Raw genomic sequence first — 8773 nt, 5'->3', positions numbered from 1 at the left:
GGGGGGGGGGCAGTGCTGATAGTGTGGTGCTTCAATCACATATAATACAACACATATTATTTCTTCAGTTAAAAGAAACTAAAACCTTTACTAATCAGTTAGGGGTCAAGAGCTACAATATTCAGCTTAAGTTTGAAGCAAAATAAGTCACTTTTTAAACATGCATTAATTTGTGATATCATATATTCTGTACAAAAACACAACAAACTAGGCCAAAAAATCACCATATGTTGTATCATTAGTCCTATAGTCATTAGAATTAAATATATCTTTCTTTTTTTTCTGATTCATAAAATGTAGCCTCCCTGAGCATCAGTGCATCCAGTGCTTCACAGAAAGATATTTCCATACCTGAGTTAGTTTTCAGTTAGAGTTAAAAACAATCTGCTAGGCTGTGAAATAGGAGCTACATTATCAGAAGCAGCTAACAGGGAGAAAAAAATTACAGAAGAAAGGATAGTGGGCCATCCAGATGGTTAAAATGGCACCTATGGAACGAAGAATTTAGAAAGAATTGGGTAGTTTATGAGCCATGAAGTCAAGTGACATCCTCATTGCTACCTATATAGAGATGCTGCTGCCACATTGAGTGGACCAGGAATCAAAGGGGGGGTGGAAATGCACCACTGCACCCTCCCTAGATTCACCCGTGTTCTAAGTTATTCGTGGTTCTTTTTTCCTTCCTGCGTTGCCTTCCCATTTTTCTTTTCTTTCTCTTCATCTCAATCTCAAAATTTGCCAGTTTTATTGTACTGATATAATTAAGCCAGCAACACCTGTAGAATAGACATAGTTATATAAGTACTAGCCAATGCCTGTCACGAATGATGGGGGCCAAGGCGAGGGGCAGGGATGGGGCCTCCAGGGATCTGCTGCCTCCAGGGAGCAGGGGGATGGGGCCAACACCACTGGCATTGCCCCCCCACTCTGTGACCACCCCCCACTCCACTGGCATTGCCCTCCCTACTCTGTCGGCTCCATGGCTGCCACCTCTAGGGAGTGGGGGGTTGGGGGGGTGGGCCAGTGGCACTGACCTTGCTTCCCCATCCACTCCATCATCACCACTGCTGCTGCCTCTAGGGAGCAGGAATTGTGGGAGGGGGGGCCGGTGCTGGCCTTGGGCCCCCCACCCCCATCCTCCTTCATCACCACTGTTGCTCTGTCCACTGTGTCCTTGCTGCTCTTGGAGCGCTCTGGTTGCTTGTTTCAGTGCAAATAAAGTGTTACAGACCGAAAGACAAAGACTTTTATTTATATAGAATTAAAGTGCCTATAGCTTGTATATAGCATTGTAAGCTATATTCATATAAGGGTTTTGTTAAAAAAAAATCACTCCCCTGCCACATAGCTATGCCAGGAAAAATTTCTGTTGCAGGCTTGTCCTCACATTTAGGCCATAGTACATTTAACTGGCATAAGAATCCTGCCTGGCTTGAGTAAATATTCTGTATTTGCACAGGTGACTGGTAGCGGGGAGTACAGGGGGGTATGTGCCCCCCCCGAGATTGGCCCCTGAAAGTGCTGGGGGGGCCTGTTAATGCACCCCAACTCAGCACTGCTCAGGATAGGGCCAGGCACAGAGCGGATCCCCGCCAGCCTGACTGTATGGCCGGGAACTGTGCTCTGCTTCTCTACCCAGCCCCACCCTCCCTGACAGTGCTTTGGAGCCTGGAGCATCAGAGAGTGCTCCGACCAACCAGAGCACTGCCATGCCTCCCTTACCCGCATGGCCACTCCCTCCCACTCCTTACATGTAAAGAGCATGCTCCTATCCCCCACCAGAGGTGCTGCTACTGCTGCTGGGAAAAAGGTAAGCCTGGGGTTCTTGCAGGGGGAAGGTGGGCTGGCCAGGGAGGGCGGGGGGTGTACTGGTGCAATGTGCCCCCCCTTCCACCTGGCTCCTGAAGTGGAAGGAGTGGATATGGGGCTTTTGTCAGCCCCTGGGCATGCCCACAAATTATGTCATCAGTTGCCCATGCATGTTTGAAATGGGAATAGAGTTTGTACTGACTATATCTTCTTTCCAGAAAGTCAGAAAGTTTAAAAACCACCCTACAGCCACCCAGATTTATATCCATACTACAACTTTCCAGTGCTATTTTGTTGTTCTTATTCTATCATCAAAGTTTAATTTATGACACTGGCCTCAGATACTCTTGCATGTTGGATCTGATTCTACCTTCATGTACACTAGCTTAACATATTTAACTATAGAACCCATGTGAATAGTAATACAATTATGATTAAAATGTGTAAATGATTGTGTCCTCAGATTAGTTAAATCTATTTTTAAAATAAAAATCCAAGAGGATTTTCTCTCGCCAACACTATTTTCCACCTTTCTGATGTTATTATAGGGTGCAGCTAAATTTGTTTGGGTTCCTTACCTGCTCATTTCTGCACATGTTCAGATTTCTTCTAATTGTAACCTCAAATGAAATTTGGGTGTTTCTTATACTTTGTTTTGGTGGTAGCTATTAATGTATCTTCTCAAAATAACCATAACTTCTATTTCCTTATTTAATATTTTAAAAAAATATTAACATACCATATACAAATAATGAATAAGAAACTCAAAGAGAAAGCTCTCTTGCAGTATCTTTAGTGATTTGAAGATATGTAATAGTGAGACTAAATTTTTTAGCTTGAAGTCAGAATAGATTCACTGAAGCAGCTGAGCATGATGTAACCAAAGAGGCTAAGTGGGCTGATTTCTAGCCTGCAGTTTTGCTGGGGAACACCTTAGTGGGGGGTCACTGTGAGCACAATGCTGTAAATGGTTCTTGTAGTTTAATAAGCAGGACACATCATTATGCCCTTTTCACCCCAGGGTTAGATAGTGGCTTGGGCCTCGAAGAAAGATCCCTGATTGGTTCCCTATCAATTCACGTAAGATTGCTGTCCTCTGGCATCCCAGCCTGCTTTGGAGGCCCTCCTCTGGGATGCATGCTAGCACTTGCCCGGCACTTGGCTGCTCCAACCCCATGCTCAGCAGGCCCTGTTCCCAGGCTGTCCCAGTGCCAAGCACACAGTCTCTCTCTCAGCCCCACCTGCTGCCTCCAGCCACCTCTTAGTTTCAGGGAGGCAGCAGTGGGGGAAGCAAGGTGTCTGTGTCTTCGGCGTGAGCCCTGAGACCTAGGCACCTGAGTTCCCTAACATCCGGTCACAAACCACCTCGCATACATGCTGATCTCAACACTGAGCCTAGGAGACTCTCCACATTCAGGCACAGCCTCATGGACCCCAAACCTGGCACCCATACACCCAGCCAGGGACTCCTATGCCCCCACAGTCAGGTACAGCTCTGCACACCACATCCATTTCATCTTGGCCTGGCACTGCACCCAGTCCCTGCAGTTTGAGAGGGCTCAAGTAGTGAGATGAATGCTATGTGAGAGGAGGCCAGGGTGGGCCCAGTCCTTAAACCTATATATTTATGCTTTACAAGCTACTCTGCCTTAGCTGTCCCTGAAGGTGCTTTCTCACTGACCAATGGAGGTGATCAGTTGACATCTCCAATATTAGAACACTTCTATTTAAGAGACATCTAAGATGTTCCCCTGACTCTCTCTCTGTCTTACCTAATGATAAGTTTAAAAAGTAACCTGAATAATTACTGTCTTATATAATAATTTATATTTATACTGCCTGAATAATAATTTGTCTTAATTTTAACTGAACACATGGGAATGCAATATCAGTTCGATGGAAAGTATGAATAGTTTATCATTGTATTACTTTGGTAATTTGGGAAAAGAAAAGTGACACCACTGCTAATTTTTAAGTGACCCATTTTTTACTTAATTTTAACTCAAAATTAAATCCTCTGAAACTCCGTATTCAAACATGAAGTGTCTTATGTTCATGGGAGGTTTGCATGGTTTTTACCAGGAGTGTCAAACCTATGGCCCATAAACCAAATCCAGCCTACAGAGCCTCATAATCTGACACCCAGTGTTGCCCTGTTGACCCGCATATTGTGCCAGACTGGCCCTGTGTGCAATGTCTGGGATATACACCTCCCATGGCAATCACTGGGGCTGGGTCCTGAGCTACATCACCCACAGCACTCACTGGGGCTGGGGGCTGGGCTGCAGTGCCAGCGTTGCAGACTGGCCCAGGCAGGCGCCGGGCGCACTGGGTCAGGCATGTGGGCAGGTGGGTCTGTGGGCCTGATCTGGTCTATGAACTGGCTCCATTCCACAGACAGATACACACCCTGGTTTTTACATATAGCTTTGATACTAAAATGAATCTGGAATTTCCAAAAGTGACATGTCTTTGCTCTATCTGCCTTTAAGACTGTAAGGTATATGAGGCATTGACTTTCTCTATTTAGTATCTCATACACTACCAAGGCCTCGCCTTTGTATTTAAGTGATGCTATTGTTATTTAATAATTGCACACAGCTTTTAAGAGCCAGCACTTACATCATTTTCTGACTAGAAATGAATGTAGTGTTAATAATAAAGCATTAAATTAGCAGAAAGTAGAGCTTGGCTTCAGTGTAAGGAGAAAGCAAAGCTTAGCTCTTTTGCATGGTACATGTGCACAGAATTGACTCAAAAATGTGATTCAGTATTCAGAACACAGCTCTTAGACATTTCCTAGATTTTGAAAATTTAAGGAGTATTAAGAATCACCTACAGTTCACCTTCTTTTGCTGATTCCTATTACAGTAAATGGCATTTTCACATCTCATGGTAATTTCCAAAGGTCATTTTATTGGCTCAAAATACATGCATTACTGAAATACATTGTGTAATCCATTTGCATTTGTTCTGTAGTTAATAATAGTCCTAGTTACTTACATTTTACTTAAAATGCATATGTAAGGCATAGCAAATGATTAGGGCAAGATCTTCAATTACGGGTGTATGAAACATGGCTCCATGCCAAAACCTATTAGGATTTTTGTGAGCATATTTGTTGAATAGTGGCAGAAAGAAGAAATACATGGCAGCCATAAAGTGAAAAATAAAAAATTAAGAGGTCATTCTCCCCTCAGTTATAAGTGTATTCTCATACAATCTGTTACAATGTGCACAGGAGAGTTGGTGCCTTAATTTGTAAAAGAACAACATTTTAAGATAATTAGTCTAATAATTGAATTTTAGCATTTAAATAAAAACAATCTGAAGGGACAGTAGATATATCATAGAATTTAATGATTTTTAGAGAAACTGCTTCAGAAAGACTATATCAATATTTAAGCTAGTATTTTTGTCTTGTTTTGTTTTTTTCAGCATTTTCCCTTAGAAGATTTTGATTTTAATTTTGCAAATAGCTGTAATAACCACACAACCCCACAAAAACCAGTCATTCTCAGTGGTGGCTGTCATTTATTATTGTACTACAATAGCAAATAAAATCAACAATGGTAAATGCAAGCATGTTCACTGACTATTTGAAACCCTGACTTTTTACAGGACAGTGGAGATTGTCATTTATGGAATAAAAAGAATGTCCTTAAAAATGAAATTTTGTTTAATGTATTTAGGCACTAAATATTGTATTATTCTGATCATTTGCTAGAATAGGCTTGTTAAATAAGGAGATATTTTAGCACATGCTTAAGCATTTTATTGAACTGGGACCCTAATAGATATCTTCAATGCTGTGAAGTGAAAGAAATACTGTGAGATAGATGAACATATTATTGGCTGATGCTCAAGATGATATAGCCATTTTTGTGGCTGAAAATTAAGTTAGGCTCTTGCTTTTTTCCCTGAGTATATTGCATTCCTAAAATGCTTTCTAAAAATATATGAGGATCCTCTGCTTTTAGGGGTCCCTTATCTGCATACTACTTCCTGTGACTAAAAGAGGCACACGCTATTCTGTCAAGGAATTTTTTTTCTGCTGCTGAAAGAAATAGTGTAACATATACCAAGATTTCAATAACTTGTGTCTGCACTGTGAGCTTTGTTTGTTTGCCTGTTTGTTGCTATTAAAAAAGAAGTCCTGGCAGACAGAAGGATACCATTTTCTGTATAATTACTGGCTTTTTCTGAAGTGCCCCATTGGGAAACTTCAGAAACTAGCAAAATAACAAGTCCAGTTTGGGCTCATTCATGTTTAATTGGACCAGCTTCAGAGGGATCGATGAAGCATTTATTGAACCCCCTGAGGTAGCTCATAATTGGCCATGTTAAACAAATTTGAATACATTTTAAGGAGACAATGAATACTCAATCCCTTGAAAAGATGTGTACTTGTAAAAAAAAATGACAAAGGTGCTTTTTCGAAGCTGTGTGTTGCTGCATTAGAAGTAATACAAAACTTTTATGTTTGTGATGCAAATCAGTTGATGAAATAAACATAAATTGTTGGAGATCTTTAGTTTCTCTTCCATAGCAAATATCATTGAGTTCATCTGAGTGAGGTTGTACAGAAAAGATTTCAGGTACCTGATTCTATGGACAGAAACTATGAAACTATGACAGTTCGGTCCTGCTTCATCCTGTGGTAAAGGTCAGAGCCTCTAGCTCCTATTGTTTTTAGGAATTTTTATGGCTCTTCCATTACAGTAGAATCTCAGCATTTCAAAATCTTTTAATGTATTTATCTACCTTGCCTTCTGCCCATCTTCAGACATACATGACTAAATAACTCTCTCAGAAGAATTTTGTAATGTCCTGATGTAAACAGTGTCTTGTTCAAATGAAGTTTGCATGTGCTTGAGATTTACTGTGTGACATGATAGATAAGTCAAAGTTTGAAGCCAAAATATTTACCTTTTAAATTTCCACCTTTTATTTATACACCATCCCCATGAGTGGTGCTGCCTGGACCCCACACTGGAACCCTGCACCATGGGGAGGCAATGTGCTGGTGGGCTCCTGGGAAGTTAGATTGGGTCTCTGGGAGATTAGACAGTACATGGTCTGCTGGCAGCCTGCTTGGCTGGCCCCAGGGGGTGCCACTGCCACACAGGGAAGAACCGGGATCCCCTACAGCCCAGGGGCTGCCTAGCCCAGCACCAGGTCCCCCCCCCCCCCACTCAGCTGCAGGGAGTGGGGTGGGGGCAGGCAGGCTCCACCAAAAGCAGGATTGGGCCCCTCACTGCTTCTGCCTTCAGTAGCCTGCTGCATCTGGCAGGATGCCTGGCACCATCCAGGAAGGGGTTGACTTGCTCCAGGGGCAGTGAACAGTGTCAGGCAAAGGTGGGGGGCGGCTAAGCATGTCAGGAAGTGCCAGTCTCCCTCCCCCCAGCCTCTGCCTGACACCCCACACTGCCCATGAGGCAAGCCAGCCCCTTTGCAGGTGGCACCAAGTGTCCTGTTAGATGCAGGAGCCTACTAAAGGCAGAAGCAGTGAGGAGTCCAATTCTGCTTTTGGTGGAGCCTGCCTACCCCCACGGGCAGGGGGTGAGCTGCTGCTGGGCTGGGCAGCCCTAAGCTGCAGGAGGGCCCGGTTCTTCCCTCCACAGCAGCAGCACCCCCTAGGGTCAGCCGAGTGGACTGCCAGTGGTCTGTCTGCTGCCCGAGCTCCCAGGGGTCCAATCCAACTTCCTGGGAACCCTCCAGCCTGCTGCCTCTCCCACAAGCCCACCCAAGCTTCCAGCGCCTCACACACTGAGGCAGGGTCAGCTTATACACTGGATCTACAAAAATCCTAACTTTTTTGTACAGAAATATGGGGTCAACTTACACACTGTGTTCACTTATACACCATAAATATGGTATGTTAGATCTGAACTCTGAACCAAAACACTGAATTTCAAAAATCACATTCATGTTGAGACAGGATAAAGCCTTAAATAAGTAATTTCAATTTAGATGAATAGGAGAGTGTTTGCAATACAGTCTTGGATCTGAACCTGGCATATGGATTTGGTTCCAACACTAGAATTCTGCTTACGTCTGTCCTTGAAAGTTACATCTCTGGGGCCAAGGGGAGCTGGGGCAGGAGATCTGGTATGTGAGAGCTTCTGCCATGGTCTGAGATGGCAGGAAGGTGTCTGGTGGAGCCTGATCCAGGAATTAGCAGTGGGCTAGTAGAATGGGAACTGGCTGCCCAAGACCTGGTGCTAGGGAAACCACCCCCCTTCCAGGCCCAACTCACTACCCATGATTGATGGTGGTTGTCCCATAAGTTCTGGCCCCCAAGTGGTTCCAGTCCAGTCCAGAAGGAATGCAGGATTACTTAGAATGTGTATGTGTGTGGGGGGGGGAGGGGGAGTAGAGCACTGCCTACTAGCCCACTGGGCCAGGTGGTAAATGGGACAGCTTCTGGCAGCTTGTTCAGGCACTGTTCCCCCTTCCAATCTCCCCGGGAGAGAGGAAGGGGAACAGTGCCTGGGCCACCTGTGTTGTGATGCATGGACACAGGAGCCCAGAGCAGGAGACCCATGGCTCTGTGCCAGGGCTGGGGCACATGAAGTGCTCTGGCCTTACTCATCTTGGGAAGTCTCACAGTCCATGTGGATGAGGAGCTAGTCAGCTAGGGTTTCATGGATCCAGATAGCCTGTTGCTGTTCAGGGTCAGGGGCACCAATATTGGTGGAGGGCTTGCCCTTTCCCTCATACCTGCACTGCAACAGGGAGTTGCACAAGATGCAGGCATCATCCTCATAAGATACATTAAAGTCAGTGGCCCAGTCATGCCATGGGCACCTGTGTGTTCTGTGTGTGTGTGTGTGTCCAAGATGCCTTGGTTCTGTGTGCATGTGTGTGTGTGAGGTACACACACACACAGAATGCAGGTGTCCAGGACACACACACACACACACACACACACACACACACACACACACACACACAAACCAAG

The sequence above is a fragment of the Alligator sinensis genome, unplaced genomic scaffold (assembly GCF_000455745.1).
Source record: "Alligator sinensis unplaced genomic scaffold, ASM45574v1 scaffold361_1, whole genome shotgun sequence".
NCBI lineage: Eukaryota > Metazoa > Chordata > Crocodylia > Alligatoridae > Alligator > Alligator sinensis.
This window is presented reverse-complemented; position numbering follows the sequence as displayed.